Here is an 18,670-nt window from a genome sequence, read left to right on the forward strand (position 1 = left end):
CCAGGTCACGATCTCGCGGTCCGTGAGTTCGAGCCCCGCGTCGGGCTCTGGGCTGATGGCTCAGAGCCTGGAGCCTGCTTCCGATTCTGTGTCTCCCTCTCTCTCTGCCCCTCCCCCCGTTCATGCTCTGTCTCTCTCTGTCTCAAGAATAAATAAACGTTGAAAAAAAAAATTAAAAAGCAACTGTAAAAGTGTTTATAAACATGCGATCCTGGCCCCCTCCTGTTGGTGCGGCAGGCTGAGATGGAGCCCAAGCAAATCAAAGTCAGGTTAAATTTCACTACCTAAGAATTCTAACAAAGAGTAGAATTCGAACAGTGTTCAAATTAATTATCTTAATAATCATGCCAGTATTGTTGTTTCTTCTGTATCTTCCTCAATATTTTGGGAGACAGGCACTCGGTAAATGAAAGAACGGCAAACAATTCTAGCAGTTATGCTGCTTGACAAAGCAATCTGAAGAAAAATTATGAAAACAACATAATTTTACACATGAAGAAAACAAAATGTAGTACTTAAAAATTATCCCATGTAAGTTTATTTAATATATTCATATAACATATGGACTCAATACACAGAATTTGCGTACTAAAGAACAAAATGTCTGGGATGTCTGGGTCAAACTCTTACAAAACAAAGTATCATTCCTAATAAAATAGAGCTCTGATTGGCATTGAAAGCAAATGAGGCAGATCTGGTGTTGTGCATTGGCAATGTGAAATTGGTAACCGTTATTGTTAGAGTAGTTTAAGTGTTACTGCTACAGGTTCCGGTGGAATATTTCTGTTAGCCAAACAATCACTTGTGATAGCATTTGCACATTAAATTTAGAGTAGGAGCAACTCTGGGGATGGTTATATGTCACAACCTCAAGGTAGTAATTAAAGACTGGGTTTTTGTGGAGAGGGCCACTGTAGTGTAGTTGCTGTAAGACGTGTGATATTAGCATTTACTGGAGAAGGTTCACTGGCAGTGAAAACAGTGGTTGTGCTGGTACCTGTTGTGGGTTGTATTTCCGGTTGAAATGGTGGCAGGTGTGGAAATTGTAGGCTCAGGTGAAGTAATGGTAGATGTAGTTTAATTTGACATGATTACAATGGTGGATTCAGTAGACATCGTGATAGCTGCATTTTAGCTGAAGTAGGGTAGGTACTCTGTTCACTTAAGGTACTGTTAGTAGGGGTGAATTGAAATGGGGGTGATAATAGTAACTATGTAGTAGGAGGACCAGTAGAAATTAAAGCGGTTGTGTATTTAGCTGAAGTGGTATTTCCTAACGTGGCTGTAGGGTCAGCTGCAGTGGTGTTTCCTGTCACGGCTGTAAATTGAATTGAAATGGTGGTAGCTGTTGTGGTAACAGGTTTTTACAGAAATTATGGTAACTGGGTATTGGTTTTGGCCAGGCAGAAACACAAGCTATTATGACAGTAATTCGCTTCAAATGGTGGCAGTGTTGTGGTCATGGGCTTTAAGGTGTGGTGCTTGTTGTTTTTGATATTGTGGGCGTATGTTCGGCGGATAGTCTGGTGATTTTTAGTCCAGTTAAAGCCATGTTGGATGCTGTGGTCATAGGTTCGGATAAAAGAGTCGTCAGGAATACTATGGCTCTCGGTTCAGTACAAACAGATATTTATAGGTTCCCCTGAAATTTTAGCAGCTGTTCTAGTTATCGGTCCGGTAGAAATTGTGGTAGTTGCAGTTTCAGACAAGGCTATGCTAGTTTCAGGTTCATTTAACCTGGTAGTAGTGGCTGGGGCAATGCGTCGTTCGGTGGAGACAGCAGTGGTAGCCATTATGAGAGCACATTTGTGGTGACGCCCGTTGTGCCTGTAGGTTCCGTTGTAATAGTTGTTGCTTCAGGTGAAAGTAGTGGTTCTTCTGGTAGCTATAGTTTCAGTATTGATTCTGGCAATTCTCTGGATAACATTTCAACGCTAGCTAGGATGTCTCAGTGGGTTAAGCGTTCTACTTTGACTCAGGTCATGATCTCACAGTCCATGGGTTTGAGCCCCACGTCGAGCTCTGTGCTGACAGCTCAGAGCCTGGAGCCTGCTTTGGATTCTGTGTCTCCCTCTCTCTCTCTGCCCCTTTCCCACCCCATGCTCTGTCTCTCTCTCTCTCTCTCTCTCTCTCTCTCTCTCTCCCCCTCTCTCTCAAAAATAAGAGAACATTAAAAAAAAAAATTAAAACATTTCAACTCAGGTTACTATTTGGCAGCATGAAATTTGGGCCGGGACTGTCCTTGTTGGAGCCCAGCTCCTGTTGGCTACTTTCATTTTGAGAATTGCTTATCCTTTCTAACTACCCATTTTCTTAACTGTAGGATGCTGGTAATAAAGACACTTGACTTACAGGACTTACGTACAGCTTAGCGCAAATCAAATAGCACTGTAACTTACGAAGCACCATGCAAGTCAGGCAGTGGATGCTGGGCCTGGGCCAGATTCCCCAGTGAGCTCGGCCACTTGATTCAAACCCCGACACTGTGTGTCCTCGATTGTATAACCAGAACGGTCATAGAGCTGTCTCACAGGGCTTTTATGAGGCCTGAATAAGATGATATGTGCCAAGTTGTAAGAACACAGCTTGTCATGTAGTAAACGCTCTATAAGGATCGTGAGATGGTGATAATGGTGATGATACAACAGCAAATATTGCTGGATAAGCAGCACAACAACGAGAATCCAAGCTCTGCAGTCAAATTTGAGTTTAAATCCCAAACCCCTGAGATCAAAAGCAAGTTTCTTAACTCCTCTGAGTCTTGAGGTTTGCTTGTTTTGTTTTTGGTTGTTTGTTTATCTCTAAGGTGGTGAATAATATTCAGTCTTCAGGGAAAGAATTAAAAAGAGATTTCAATTTTTTTTAATTATTTTATTTTTATCAGAAGCAGTGTAGCACAGTGATTAAGAGCTTTGGATTCTAAAGATTCCTGGTTGACTTTCATCTGTGACTCTTATAAACAGGCTAATACCTGGCAATTTCCTTAATGTCCTAAGCCTCTATTTCTTCACAAGAAGAGGTATACCTATATCCAAGGATAAGTGTAAGGATTAAAGAAGATAATAAGGTATATAATATACTTGGTGCAATTCCTGACACTTGCTCAATTTTAAAATCTGTGATTAGCTCGCTGTCATTCCCTTCCGTAACTGAGCTCGGGGCAGCAGGAGAGAGGCACAACACAAGTCACATCTTTGAAAAGAACGGAGTAGGTCTCACTGCTAGAAAATGCGGGCTTCAGTTTTAGGAAGGAAGCCCCAGTTCAGATGTCCAGGGAATAAGGGCACCAGCAGTCACCAAATGTCACCTTGCACCACAGGGTCCAGGCATTGGCTAAAGGAAGCCTGGAAAAGGAGGAAATAAATGACTAACCTCAGAACTCAGAATAGGCACTACTTGTGCTGAATCAAACCAGGGGCAGGATGAAGCCAGGCAGATTGGAACCCTGCAGAAGAAGTGAGCATTCAGGCTAGCCCACCGCTAACTTAACACGTGAACTCTTGCAAAAATGTGGCCCTTCCAGAACGATATTTTCCCCGTCTGTTAAATAATGTAAGACCAGATGGTAACTAAATCTCCTTCTGTTCAGTGATAGATAAATTGGCAAGCAAGAGAAGTCATTTTAAGTAACTCCCCCAGATCAAGGTCATTCATTCTTCACTTTGCTCTCAGACCTAAAAGATAAGAGTCTCTTATTTTGTGTTAAGAGTTAATCTCAGAGAGAGACAAACCAAGAAACAGAATCCTAACTATAGAGAACAAACTGATGGTTACCAGAGCAGAGATGGGAGGAGATGGGTGAAATAGGTGATGGGGATTAAGGAGTGAGCACTGGGTGATGTATAGAACTGATGAATCACTACATTGTATACTTGAAACTAACATAACACTGCATGTTAACTATACTGGAATTAACATTTTAAAAATTAATATTTAAAAAAGAGTTAAGGGACGCCTGCGTGGCTCAGTCAGCTAAGCATCTGACTTTGGCTCAGGTCATGATCTCGCAGTTCATGGGTTTGAGCCCCACACCAGGCTCTGTGCTGACAGCTCAGAGCCTGGAGCCTGCTTCGGATTCTGTGTTTCCCTCTCTTTCTATCCCTACCCCGCTTATACTCTGTCTCTTCTCTCTCTTTCTCAAAAATAAATATTAAAAAAAAAAAAAGAGAGAGTTAAGCTCAGGCCCTCTTTAATGAGCCTCTAAGCAGGGCAGCAGTCAAGATCAGTCAAGATCATATTTCTCCCTGGAGGTAAGACACATAGCTATGGCCACAAGGCCAGGTGAATATGCAGTCAGGAACACAGATGTGAATCAAGTCACCAAACAGAGAGGGCAAAGCATGGATAGGAGGACTAGACACAGGAGGGCTGAAAGAAGGGCCACAGTCAGTCTCAGAGGCAAGAGGGAAGGACGGTGAGGAAGACGACCCACAGAGCAGCCCTGGGGCGTGAAACAGAAGACATCGTTTTCCATCCGAGCCTCTTTTGCAAAACAGCCCTTTCACTGCCAAGATATTGACTCTCTTCACACCTACTTAACCCACATAAAACAGGGGCTCCCAAATTTGCTTTATCATCTTTAATTTGACATTATTCTCTACATGTGTACATTTTTTTTTCCCAAAGAAGAACACAGGCTCTTGGAAGGCAAGCCCTCACAAATCTCCTTCTCTTGTTTTCCCTGTCCGTGTATTATACTAACAACGAATCAATTTTTTTTTTTTGCATAGAAATGTTGGCCATGTGTAACCCAAACATTACCTGTCCATGATGAAAGTCTCTCTTTGGATATTGTGAGCGTCCAGGAGTCCCCAGGTTGACAAAGGTAGGAGCGACATATGTGCCAGCATCATCAGTGACATCAGTTGATGATGGAAACTGACATACTGAATTGTGAGTTTCTGATCACTTGGACTTGAGTGTGGCTACCAGGACCAATCACCTGGAAAACAGGAAATCCATTGAGTTGAACTTCCTAAGTAAAACTATCCTAATAAAATCTATATTTTCATGTAAGTTATATTTTAGTCCATTGATCCAAATGGCTCTTGATGGAAAAAAAAAAGTTTTCCTCCTTCAGTATCATGAGAGAGTAGAAAATCATTATTGAAACACTTCTGTAAGAACAAAAGTCAGTGAGTCTTTTCTTTCAAAAAGTAAAAAAAAAAAAAAGTCATATTATATATACATATTATATATAAAAATACAATAATATTAAAAGACTTAACAGCAAGGGGCAATTAAGGACTAGAAAAGGGACCATGGGGGAGGGGAAGGGGAAAAAAAACTTACAGAGAGGGAAGGAGGCAAACCATAAGAGACTCTTAAAAACTGAGAACAAACTGAAGGTTGACAGGGGTGGGAGGGAGGGGAGGGTGGGTGATGGGTATTGAGGAGGGCACAATGTTGGGATGAGCACTGGGAGTTGTATGGAAACCAATGTGACAATAAATTTCATATAAAAAAAGGACTAGAAAAGGTTCAGTATCGACCAAATTCATAAGAGCAAATGCAGCTGAGAGACCTGTGCCACGCAGTGTGCAGTAACGAAGGGACCAGCATGCCGGGTCACACACCGAAGCATACACCCACGTCAAAACAATCTTCCAGCTCATCATAAAACAAGTCCCGTTCATCTTCAGAGTCTGTCAGGCCACTGTCCCCACTTGCTTTTTTTTTTAAGTTTTTATTTATTTATTTTGAGAGACAGAGAGAGAGTATGAGCAGGGGAGGGGCAGAGAGAGAGGAAGAGAGAGAATCCCAAGGACTGTCAGTGCAGAGCCCAACGCAGGGCTCAAACTCACAAACCATGAGATCATGACCTGAGCTGAAATCAAGAGTCCAAGGCTTAACCAACTGAGCGACCCAGGTACCCTCCCTCCCCAACTCCTTCCCGACTCCCCCCAACTTGCTTTTTTGTCTGTTTTTGTTTTTTTCTGGCCCATTCACCCAAACCCATCCATGAGAAAATGTTCTCTTCTGAATATCATGGGGGCTAGCCCACAGGCCTGGCTGAGGAATCTGGTCTGGGTAGGTGGACAGAAAACTTCCCAGGAAAGCAAACAGGATGTAGGGGGAGTCTGCCAGTTGCCCTACATGCTTCGAGCTGTGTGCGAATGTGTGTGAGGCTCCTGATGGAGGAGAAGCGTGTAGAAGGACTGGGATGCACTAAGCACCAGGGAGGCTCAGAAGAACACAGTCAGGCCTGCAGCACTGCAGACCTGCCCACTCTTCCCAGAAGAAGCCTGCTCTTAAAGGACGTGGGGAAACTCCTGGGTGCCTGAGCACCCTTTTAAGAAGTCTGGCTCAAGGCACCCACCAGCATACCCCAATCTTGACTGATTTTTAAAGAACTATGTAATGTTTCATTTCTTAAGCTGAGTGGTAGATACAGGGTGCCGAATTCCTCTTCAGATCTTTTGAATATCAGAATATTTTGTAGTTGATTTGTAAAAGAAAAACATAAGAAAACTTTTTGAGGAAAGTGTTTTTTTGAAGTTTCTTCCCCTTAGAGGAAGGGGAAAATCTAATATATTATTCTAAGGAGAAGTAGACTTACTGAAATCAGAATCTGGGGGGACACTTTGTGACCTCTAGAAACTATGAATTATCTAGGACTTTCTTCATAACAGGATAGAAATGTGCTATTTGCACACTCTCTCTCTAAATCTTGTTATTCCTATATGGTTATTAAATTCGCTGACCAACAATGTTAAATGGGTAAATTATTTGTGTGGGTAGGACAGTAGTCCGTTGCAACTCAACCACTAAAATAAAACTATGACTGTGATTAAACACGGACAAGCATACCTTGCCAGTTAGATCATGGAGATCATGGAGGTACACTTTCGAAGTTAACGATTTCAGTGGAATAAATAAATTTTAGCAACATTCTGCTGATCACTCAGGAGCACTTAGGAAATCTGGATTCAGCTCTATAAATAGTTGTGCTTTTTTTAAGTGTGTTGATACTATGCTTTAGTCTTCAGTCATGACTCAATTTGCCTGAGGTTGATGAACTTAAACATTTAACACACTCTGTAATCCAATCAAAACTCACTCATCAGGTCAGCTTCCTGCATCTCATTCTCCTATTAGAAACCCAGCCCCTTCTAAAAAGGAAGACCCACAGGTAGTAACTTGTCAGGAGCGAAAATCCAATGATGCTGGGCCACTATGCTACACCACGCCAAGGGAGAATTTTGGATTTTGTCACAAATACTGAATCCTGATTATAACTTCCATCATTGTTTTATCCTGGCTCTGGTTTGACTCTAATCAGAATTAGTCACTAATGTTATTTACTACAACTGAAATGCACTTGGTATATTTATTGAAAAGTTATGGTGTTAAAGTTTAAGGTATAATATTTTGCCAAGAGAAAAAAAACCTAGATTGCTTTTTAAAATGTAACTTTTAAGTGATGTTTTATTGCATCGGTTGAGATTGTCCTCAGATGGACAAGGTTTTTCTACCACTGTGACAAAATATCCACATGAAAGAAATTGTCAGAGGGCAATATGCATACATCCTATACCTTGTTTTTATAGAATTTGAAATGTTTCTAACTGTGTTATCATCTGCTTTGTTATCTATAAAAACCACCAAAATGATGAACTAATGCCTCACTAAAGGCAACTACTTTCTGTTTTAATCTGAGTATTTCAACATAACGAACATCCAGTTCTGAGGATTCAGATATACCTGAAGACCTTTTTTTTTTGGGGGGGGGGGGGAGTCACATGAACTAGAACAATAGATTATTTAAAAATCTCTTGCTTTTGAGACAGGAGTATCTTCCTTGATGTTTAATCATTCAAAAAATATTTATTGAGCAACATGACCTCCTTGTCTATCTCATGGGTGGAAAAAAAACATTTCTCTACACACTTACAAATCATTCTTTAAACTGTCTATTTCTAACTACATTTCCACATTTGTTTCTATTACCAAGACAAATATAAAGACAAAACAATGGGTTAACTCTTGGGTATGAAAAACATAACTGCCAAAATGATGTCTACATGAACCATGGTTTCTTGGTTGTTTCACTGAAGTTTTAGAGTACATTTAAGATTAATTTCTTGATTTTCCAAGTATTAGAATTATTTGAGTCATAAATTTTTAGAATTAGCCTTAAAAATCTATGAATTATACACCAAAACTTAGATATCAAACTTAAAAAAATGCTTTTACAAATGCTGAACCCCCTTTATGCATGGTTATAACAGCATATTATATTTTAATTGTAGTCCCAGGAAAATACTAATATTTTAGGTTAATAACACAGAAAATAAAATTTTAAGTTCTGTTTACATGTAACACAAAAAATACAAGATTTCTGATTTATAGGTATTGGTTGAAAAGCTAATAAATTGCGCTTTCCTTACCAATTATAATTGTTTATGGGTTCTTTTGGTAAAGAATATATAAGCATTGTTTATGTGATATTATGTGAAAAGCATTAGGGTTTTCTATTCAGACTAGAAATAAAATTCATATAGACAAGTTATCAAATGAAACAACAAATACTCACAGGCTGGTTTCTAGAGGATTCCACATTTACTATGTATTTTCCACATTTTTTCTCCATTCTTGAGCTGCCAGTTTAAACCCAGGACTATTTTTCCTTTTGACCACTGACATTTACATCTGCAACCTTGTGTAATATTGTAGTTGACAGACGGCAGATTGACTGTGATGCACCTGGCAGGTGTTGATAAAATAAATATTAAATATCATTCCTAACAGAAGACTCACCTTAGAGTTCTTTAAAGTAAAATATTAATTAACGATGAGAAACAAGAAAAACAATGCCACCTCTGAGAGGTATTGTGGCTTTTCTCTCTGCAACCCACCTAGCAGAAGCAAACTATGATAATCTTACATAATACTTCCTTCTCTCCCCATTTGTGAGCATACCTCAGACATCTTTCGTCCAGAGTTCAAGGCCAATCTATGATAGGATTCTGAAGTAAAAGAAGTTTCCAGTTGCTTCCTTTCAAACCTAGAATGACCTAGCCTTTCTCCCTATGTTGGTACCACCTTTACGGCATTCATGCCTCCTGATCACCTGGCCTTGACCTTCTCCAGCTGTCCCCAGTGCTATGAACCAGCACTGTGATAGTGCTCCCTGCATTTGACAGAATGAAATTCTGGGTCACATTGGCTTAGGTTCCAACTCCATGTTTCCTAAAGTGAGAACAACATGATCTAATAAATCAGGAACCACTAATACATCTGCCAAGTTTCTTTTCTCCTTGCAGAGTACTAGATAAACATAATTGTTTAGGCTGTTGGCACACTTTTGGCACCTTAAGAGTTATAGTTAAGAGGTATAACAGTAAGCATTCCATTCTAGTCCTTCCATTTTACCTCAAAGGGAACCTTCCCTTTTCCTCTTTGTAGAAATGTCTTTATTATCAAGATATTTTTAGGAGTTAAGAAATAAGTTAGCTACTGAACTGAAAAGCTACCCAACAGAAATCAAACACATATGTCCAAAGTTACCTTACATAAAACTAGCATGGGGGCGCCTGGGTGGCGCAGTCGGTTAAGCGTCCGACTTCAGCCAGGTCACGATCTCGCGGTCTGTGAGTTCGAGCCCCGCGTCAGGCTCTGGGCTGATGGCTCAGAGCCTGGAGCCTGTTTCCGATTCTGTGTCTCCCTCTCTCTCTGCCCCTCCCCCGTTCATGCTCTGTCTCTCTCTGTCCCAAAAATAAATAAAAAACATTGAAAAAAATTAAAAAAAAAAAAACTAGCATGAAAAAAATTGGGGTGAGAGTTATATTAGAATATTTTAAAGTTTTCAACTAAATTTATCTGAAGGACTAGAGTAATCATAAATAACCCCTTGCAAACAAAGCAATCAGGGTAAAATAATTTGGTTCTTTTGGAAAAAAATGCCTCCTTGTCTAGACATCTATCACATTTGTCAGACCAAAATCACCCACTGACAGGCTAAAATGAAAAGACATCACCAAGACATTAAAAACGACATTACCAGGGCAGCTGGGTGGCTCAGTCAGTTGGGCATCTGACTTCGGCTCAGGTCATGATCTCACAGTCTGTGAGTTCGAGCCCCACATCGGGCTCTGTGCTGACAGCTCAGAGCCTGAAGCCTGCTTCAGATTCTGTGTCTCCCTCTCTCCCTGCCCCTCCCTTGCTCATGCTCTGTCTCTCTCTGTCTCAAAAATAAATAAAAATAATAATAATAAATAAAATAAATAAAAATGACATTAACAAGTGTTGGTGAGAAGTGGACCAACTAGAACTCTCACACATTACTGGTAGGAGTACAAAATGATACTACCATTTTGGAAAGCTGCAGTTTCTGCTAAAGTAATATATATGCTTATCCTATGAACTAGCAGCTCCCCTCCTAGATAGATCCCCAAGAGACTGAGTGCATATGACAAAAGAGGCATATAGAAGAATATCCATATACATATAGCTATTCATAATAGCCATAAGCTGGAAATGATCCAAATGCCCACAATGAATAAATTGTGGCATACTCACAATGGAATCCTATACATTATATCAAACTCATACATACACACACATATATTTTTTAAATCAGCCATTATTAGATATGACATGTTCACTTACTCCATGTAGCAAAGGAAATCAGACATGTGTATGATTCTATTATACGAAGTTCAAGAATGAACTAAAGTAATCAGATGATGATAGAGATCAGAACTATTGTTTATCCCAGGGTGGGGTAGACGAGTTGACAGGAAAGGAGCATGAGGGAACATTATGAGGTACTAGAAAACTTTCTAGATCTTGATCGATGTGGTGGTTACACATGCGTATAAAAACATAAAAATGTTCTAGCTATACACTTTAGATCAATACACTTTGTGAACCCAATCCTTGAATAAAATGGAAAAGAAGTAAAATTAACCATTAACAGAGCTGAAAGCGAATTCCCGATGAGGAATCTAAAGTCTAGGAAGGGTCACACACCCTATGGAGTATGGATCCCACGCTGACGGCCCCATCTGTTAGTCTTATGCCCTTGCCCACTAACCATCTCCTAAGAGACTGTATAGAAAGCTAGACATTCTAGTAGATAACAGGTCCTTTAAAACACAAAGAAAAGCAAAGACTGAAGTCTCAAAATTGGAGAAGACCCTAGGTGGCAACTGCTCTTAAGTAAAGATTTCTGCTCTGCTCTCATCCCAGACTTAATGATAAAATGGATCTGAAGTTGGGGTTTTAGGACAGAAATTTAGATGATACTTATATACCTAAGTGTTTGAGAAACTCTCAAGTGGAGATATTTATAATACATGAGATATACCCTTTAAAACTCTTTCAAGAGAAATATTTTAATAAATCCAATTTTTGTTAAACTTAAAAATGCTTAATTTTTTTAATATGAAATTTATTGTCAAGTTGGTTTCCATACAACACCCAGTGCTCATCCCAACAGGTGTCCTCCTTAATGCCCATCACCCACTTTCCCCTCCCTCCCACCCCCCATCAACCCTCAGTTTATTCTCAGTTTTTAAGAGTCTCTTATGGGCCCATGAAAAGATGCTCAACATCACTCCTCATCAGGGAAATACAAATCAAAACCACACTGAGATATCACCTCACACCAGTCAGAGTGGCTAAAATGAACAAATCAGGAGACTATAGATGCTGGAGAGGATGTGGAGAAATGGGAACCCTCTTGCACTGTTGGTGGGAATGCAAACTGGTGCAGCCGCTCTGGAAAAGTGTGGAGGTTCCTCAAAAAATTAAAAATAGAGGGGTGCCTGGGTGGCTCAGTCGGCTGAGCATCCGACTTCGGCTCAGGTCATGATCTCGAGGTTTGTGAGTTCGAGCCCCGCATCAGGCTCTGTGCTGACAGCTCAGAGCCCGGAGCCTGCTTCAGATTCTGTGTCTCCTCTCTCTGTCCATTCCCCGCTTGTGCTCTGTCTCTATCTCTCAGAAATAAATAAATAAATGTAAAAACATTTTAAAAAAATTAAAAATAGATCTACCCTATGACCCAGCACTAACACTGCTAGGAATTTACCCAAAAAATGAGGAAATTTTTAAAAATAAGTAATTCATTAAAAAATTATTTAGGGTCTATGCTTTATACTAATTGCTAAGTGTTCAGTGGTAAACAGGCAGCATTCTTGCCTGCTGGAACATAATTTTATAGATATCAATTATGATTTTAAAGCAAAATATATGATCTTTGCAAAAATGGTCTCATAAATCTGCCTTTAGCTTATAGAATGCCACTGGAACAAATGGAAGCTAAATAACATAGCTTAAACTCTCACAAGGAGGGAAGTTCCCCCCAAGGGACATCTGGCAATGCTGGGAGACAATTTTGATTGTCGCAGCTGCTGGGAAGGGTTGTACGGGCATTTGGTGGGTAGAGGACAGGCATGCTGTCAAAACACCCCCTAATAACAAAGAATTATTAATCCAAAACATGCCAACGTTGAGAAACTGCTCTAGAACATGATGAGCATGAAAAATCTGTGGAAAGGAAAAGGTAAGAAAAAAAATTCTTCCAAGGAGCAATGAAAACATGATGACTGCTCAGCAATAAAATTAGGCCAATTAACTGCTGTGGGATTATAAGGGGATGAGGGGGGGACTCACATCATGTGAGAGTTTCCATAATAATGAACACGAACACTGAATTTAACTAAGTCAATTGAAAAACAGTATGTTATTATTAGCCAACAAAATTTATGAACCTTAAAAAGAGCAGAAATTAAACTGGCCTTTCTTTAAAAATCTGGCTACATATTTAAAAACACAAGTTATCCTAAGTAACCATTCTTCCCTTCATTCTTATTGTAAGAGAACCCCCATATGGTTAACCAGGCATATGGATAGAATGAAGACCTCATTTGCCAGTCCCCTTTGATGCTAGGTGCCACCACATGACTAAATCCTATCTAATGGGCTATTAGCCTAACGTTACATTGTCAAGTCAAAGTGAGTTATTTAAAAGAGAGGAGCTTACCTTCTTTTTTAACTTCCTACTAGCTGGAATGCAGATGACACGATGCCCAATCTCAGACTGTACATTTAAGGTCAACACCGTAACGATAGTGGAACAACACGAGACGAGGTGAGAAGGATCCCGGACCAAGTCTGTGTAGAAAAACTCAGGAACAGCCTAAGACACTGCCTTAGTACAATACTGAGATGCACATTTAAATTTAGCACCAAGACAGCATAATTATAGAGCAAATGGGATTCCATAAGCATTTGATTGTACCTCAATGTTATCTAATAGCCTGGATAGTGGTACCTCCATCCATCATTCTGTCACTTGTGCAGAAACTTTTAATGCCCATTCTCAAAATCCTAAATGACAATGTTATTGTGTACAATCATGCATTATGATAGAGTTTTTTAATCCACATTTCTTATGCATTTCTTATTCCATAGATCAAAGTAATTAGATTAGAATATGTACAAAAAGTATCTGGATATATCTCACTATTTCTCATACTTTCGTATGAAGACTTGTTTTTTGTTTTCTTTTTTTACATTCTATTGATTGATTGATTGATTGATTGAGGACAGAATCTGAAGCAGGCTCCAAGTTCTGAGCTGTCAGCACAGAGCCCTACACAGGGCTCAAACCCACGAACCATGAGATCATGGCCTGAGCCAAAGTCGGACTTTTAACTGGCTGGGCCACCCAGGCGCCCCTGAAAGCTTATTAACTTGAGTGAGCATTTTGGCCAATTGAGAGCTTTGATATTTGAGTTTTTGTTAGCCAAGCTTGTTAGCAGTGAACCATTTTAGAGTTCTTCTATTAATAGAGTGAACATCAATATTGTCTTAAATGCTGGGTCATCACTGACTTTTTAAAAAATCATTTTATCCATATAATATGCTTTTGTGGATGAAATTTGACCATGAGCATCATGTTGATAATTAAAACATCTGTGTGTCCCTCCTTTTCCCTATTGGAGAACTAATATCAAGCTCTCATAAATCTAAGAGCTCAAGCTCTTTGAAATCTGGCAATCAGTTAAGCAAAGGGATTATTGTATCTATTACATTTTCTTATGTCATTGATGTAATTAACTAGCCAGCTATCAAATTTCAAAAGCTTACTGTAGTTGCTATACCATTTAAATAGTTCTAATATATAAGAATATCATTCACAGGAGATACAAAAGAAACTTTCATGAAGATATTGGAATCATTATCAGTGCAATTACTGTGCTGCATAAAATATAATTGCTTAAAATCATATATATCATATTCTGTTATGTTAATATAGATTATTATCATAAAATAAGCATTTTGATTGTATTTTTCATAGTTCATGAAGCTTAATGATATTTTGAGTTGATGCTGCAATGGGTTGACTTGGTGAGGGGGGCTTAGGATGGAATGAATGTATTTTAGATGTGGAATGGATATGAATATTTGGAATCAGCAGATGGACGTTAGTCTGAACAATGTCCTCCAAAGTTACATATCCTAATCCCCATGTTACCTTACATGGCAAAAGAAGAGATTTTGCAGATGCAATTGAGTGAAGGATCTTGAGATGGGGGGGGGGGATTACCCTAGATTTACAAGATAAACCAAACATAACCATAAGGGGACTCATAAAAGGGAGACAGAAGGGTCAGAATAAGAAAAGGAGATGTTGTCAAAAGATGGAAGTGATTCAAAGAAGGGGCCATGAGCCAAGGAATTCAGCAGCCTCTAGAAGCCAAGTAAGACAAGAAAATACACCTTCCTGCAGAGATAATCATTTTTATTAACTATATTTTAAGATAGTAAAATCGTGTTGTTGTGTTTTTTTTTTTTAATTTTTTTTTTCAACGTTTTTTTATTTATTTTTGGGACAGAGAGAGACACAGCATGAACGGGGGAGGGGCAGAGAGAGAGGGAGACACAGAATCGGAAACAGGCTCCAGGCTCCGAGCCATCAGCCCAGAGCCTGATGCGGGGCTCGAACTCACGGACCGCGAGATCGTGACCTGGCTGAAGTCGGACGTTTAACCGACTGCGCCACCCAGGCGCCCCAAAATCGTGTTGTTTTAAGCCACTACATTTTTGGTAATTTGTTAAGGCAGCAATAGGAAACCAATACACAAGTCAATTAACATTTATCTACACACATAGTTATGTAGGTAGTTAGGCAGGTGAACAACATGGAACAGATATTTATTAAGCACCTATGGGGGCGCCTGGGTGGCGCAGTCGGTTAAGCGTCCGACTTCAGCCAGGTCACGATCTCGCGCTCCGTGAGTTCGAGCCCCGCATCAGGCTCTGGGCTGATGGCTCAGAGCCTGGAGCCTGTTTCCGATTCTGTGTCTCCCTCTCTCTCTGCCCCTCCCCCGTTCATGCTCTGTCTCTCTCTGTCCCAAAAATAAATAAAAACGTTGAAAAAAAAAATTTAAAAAAAAAAAAAAAAAAAAAAAAGCACCTATGTCTCCAGCTTCATTTTTAAAAGTGTGTGTGTGTGTGTGTGTGTGTGTGTGTGTGTGATTGAAATGACTTGAAGAGAAGGCAATCAGCGATGTCCAGTATAGTTGTAAATTCAAAGTATGCAAATTATAGGTTTGCCTCAAGTACTGGCTATAGAGAGCTGAGAAGTGATGGTTGTGTTGGCTGTCACGGCAGTGATTGTAAATTCAGCTGAAGTATTAGTTGCCGTTGTGGATGTAGCTTCAACTGAAGCGATTACACTTACAGGGGTTCCAGATTCATGTGAAGGGTTATAAATTCTGTTGAAGGGTCGTTTATCTTAATAGGAGCTCCTGACAAAGGTGTGAGTGGCTATAAATGTAATTGAAATTCTGGTCCTCGTATTTGGATCTATACACATTTATTGGTATCTATAGCTTCAGTTTAAGTAGGAAGGACTTTTCTGGTTGCAATCTCAGTGGATCGGGTAGAAGGTTTAGGTTCACTTCAAGGATAGTTGGTGCTGCAGCTAAGGGTTTAGCAGAAGTGGAAGTCTGGCTTCTAACGTTTGTAGTTTCAGCTGAAGTGGTTGTTCTATTTCTAGGTGTAGCGGGATCAGTAGAAATTGTAGTGTTTTTAGGTTCAGGGGATGCATGTATTATAATTTCAAATGAAAAGGCGATGGTATTTATAACAGCAGTAGATTCAGCAGAAATTGCAGTGTCTCCTCACTCACTGGAAGTGGTCGTTTCTCTTGTGGTCATTAGTTGAGGTGAAGCACCTGCCATGAAACGGGTCACAGGATTAACCAAAGAGGTGATACTTACAGGTTCATGTGAAGCAAGGATGGCTGTTGAGGCAGGCTCAGAAGAAGTTGCAAAGGTCATGGGTTCAGGGGGTATACGTTCCATTGAAGTGATTATTGTTGCAAAGTCTGTTGGAGGAACGCTACTTATAATTTCTGTTGATGTGGCTATAACCATTGTGCTGGTATTATGCTCAACTCAAATGGTGGATTCAGTCTGGGTGGTGGTAGCATCCACTGTAGTAACAGGATCAGTTGAAATTCTGGGAGTCGCCACTATGGTAGTAACTTCCACTATGGTCGCCACTATGGTAGTTATATTTGTAGGTTCAGTTGAAACTGTGTTGGTTGTATATTCAGGTGACAAGGTGGTAGTGGGCATTACGGTAGTAAGTTCGGTTGAAGTGGAGTTGTCTGCTGGGGTGGTTGTGGGTGCCTTTGCTGTGGTCGTAGTAGATCCTTCTGGTGTAGGGGCCACTGCAGGCTGAGAGGTAGGCAGTGAGGTTGTTTCTGGAATGATTATTATAGGTTCCCTATCTTCTGAGGATATATGGATAATAGCGGCCACAGTAGTATTGCCCCCTATGCTGACCAGACAAACTATGAGTACTGATCGCTGTTGTTATTACACAGGCTAAGAAACTAGTAAGGAAGGTTTTCCGCAAAGACCAATCACCAGATAGATTCTGTGCTACCTAAAAAGGATTTAAATAAAATAGTAAGAGTGAAACCAAATATTTCAAGAAAAATAATGGTCATTTTCATTTTAATTTGTACTTGCAATTTATAGTTTCTCACTTATTTACAATTTGCTTCATGAAAGAAAAGTATAAATGTCATTATTATTTGTCAAATTTTCATAATAAATACTAAATATCTACACTTTCATCCCTGGAAAATGATTGGTCTTGTGCTTTGCGTATCACTGGAGTAAAGAAATGTACACAGCTATTACTTTTTTTAATTTTTATGTCTGAATCCCTTAAAGGTTAAAAAAATAGCTAAATACTATTAACACCTATCCCAAATCTCCAAAGAAAGAAAGTTTAATGATCCCATATTATAAAAAATGGACCCCTCAAATTCTCCTGGTTAACATACCCTCCTATCTAAGCCTGTCAATACCCAAAATTCTCCCCATGATCAGACTTCCTAGAAACCTTCCAGTGATATACATTTTAATTATTAAACCAAACACATACTTTGGCTGATCTCCAACTCAGATTAGGATTTATCAGCATGAAATGTTTCAGATGGAGCAGCTTCTGCAAGCTACCAGCTATTGTCGCTTGGAACATGGCTTATCCTCTTTGATGGATAAGCCTCGTCTGTAAAACGCTAGTAGCAGGAACAAGTGACTTACAGTTCTAGCATAAAGACAAATGGAGGTGAAACTGCTTTGTAAACTATAAAGTGCTGTACAAGTGAGAGGCTGAACACATGGTGGCTGGAAGGCACATAGTCTGAGCTAAAACGGCCGGGCTCTGCCACTCACGTTGTGGCCTTGGGTAAGTTAATTCAATTCTGATCATGGTCTTCATCTGTAAAATAAGGATAATTATAAAACCTGTCTGATGAGGTCTTTTGTGAAGCTTAAAGGAGATAGTATGGGTAAAATGCTTGTATGACTTCCTGGCACTTAGTAAACGCTCTAACAGTGCCTGTGATTATGTTGCCAATGATGATCATCATCATCCTGCAACAAATATTTTTTGTTACTACTTACTGGACAGGCAACATGGTAGTGGGAAAATGATACATTTTTGTATTGAGCATTCCTAGGTTTAAGTCTCAAGACTATGAGATCTAGTAAAAGCTTCTTAACTTGCCTATACTCGTCCCATCTCAGCCAATAACTAGCTGTAGAAATTCTAGTGAAAGTTTCAGCTTTCCTGAGTTCTTTTTTGAGTCAATAAATGAAGACTGGATTAAATGGTATCCAAAATTGGGGCACCTGGGTGGCTCAGTCGGGTAGGTGTGCAACTTTAGCTCAGGTCATGATCTCACAGGTCATGAGTTTGAGCCCCACATCAGGCTCTGTGCTGACAGCTCGCAGCCTGGAGCCTGCTTCGGATTCTGTGTCCCCTCTCTCTGACCCTGCCCCACTCCTGCCCTGTCTCTCTCTGTCTCTCAAAAATAAATAAACGTTAAATGGTCTCCAAAATCACTCTCAGCTCAAAAACTGAAATACTTTATTTCACCTTTGCAAACAAAAAGAAGCATCCTCTTACCTCTCCCCTTTCAAAATCTCCCTCCTTCCACATTGCCTCAGCTCCACCAAAATTGACACTTTATTACTTTATTTCAAGAACTCGAGCTCCGATCCCCCGAAAGATGCTCCACAGCAGCAAAATGCAGAGTGGAGGTAGATTCAGAGCCAGGATAACCCAGTCCAAGTATTAAGCATGCCACCCATGGAGAACCGTCAATTTTATGCGAGGTTGAGGGCTGAAGGAT

Source organism: Lynx canadensis, chromosome D3 (genome assembly GCF_007474595.2).
Source record: "Lynx canadensis isolate LIC74 chromosome D3, mLynCan4.pri.v2, whole genome shotgun sequence".
NCBI classification, from domain to species: domain Eukaryota; kingdom Metazoa; phylum Chordata; class Mammalia; order Carnivora; family Felidae; genus Lynx; species Lynx canadensis.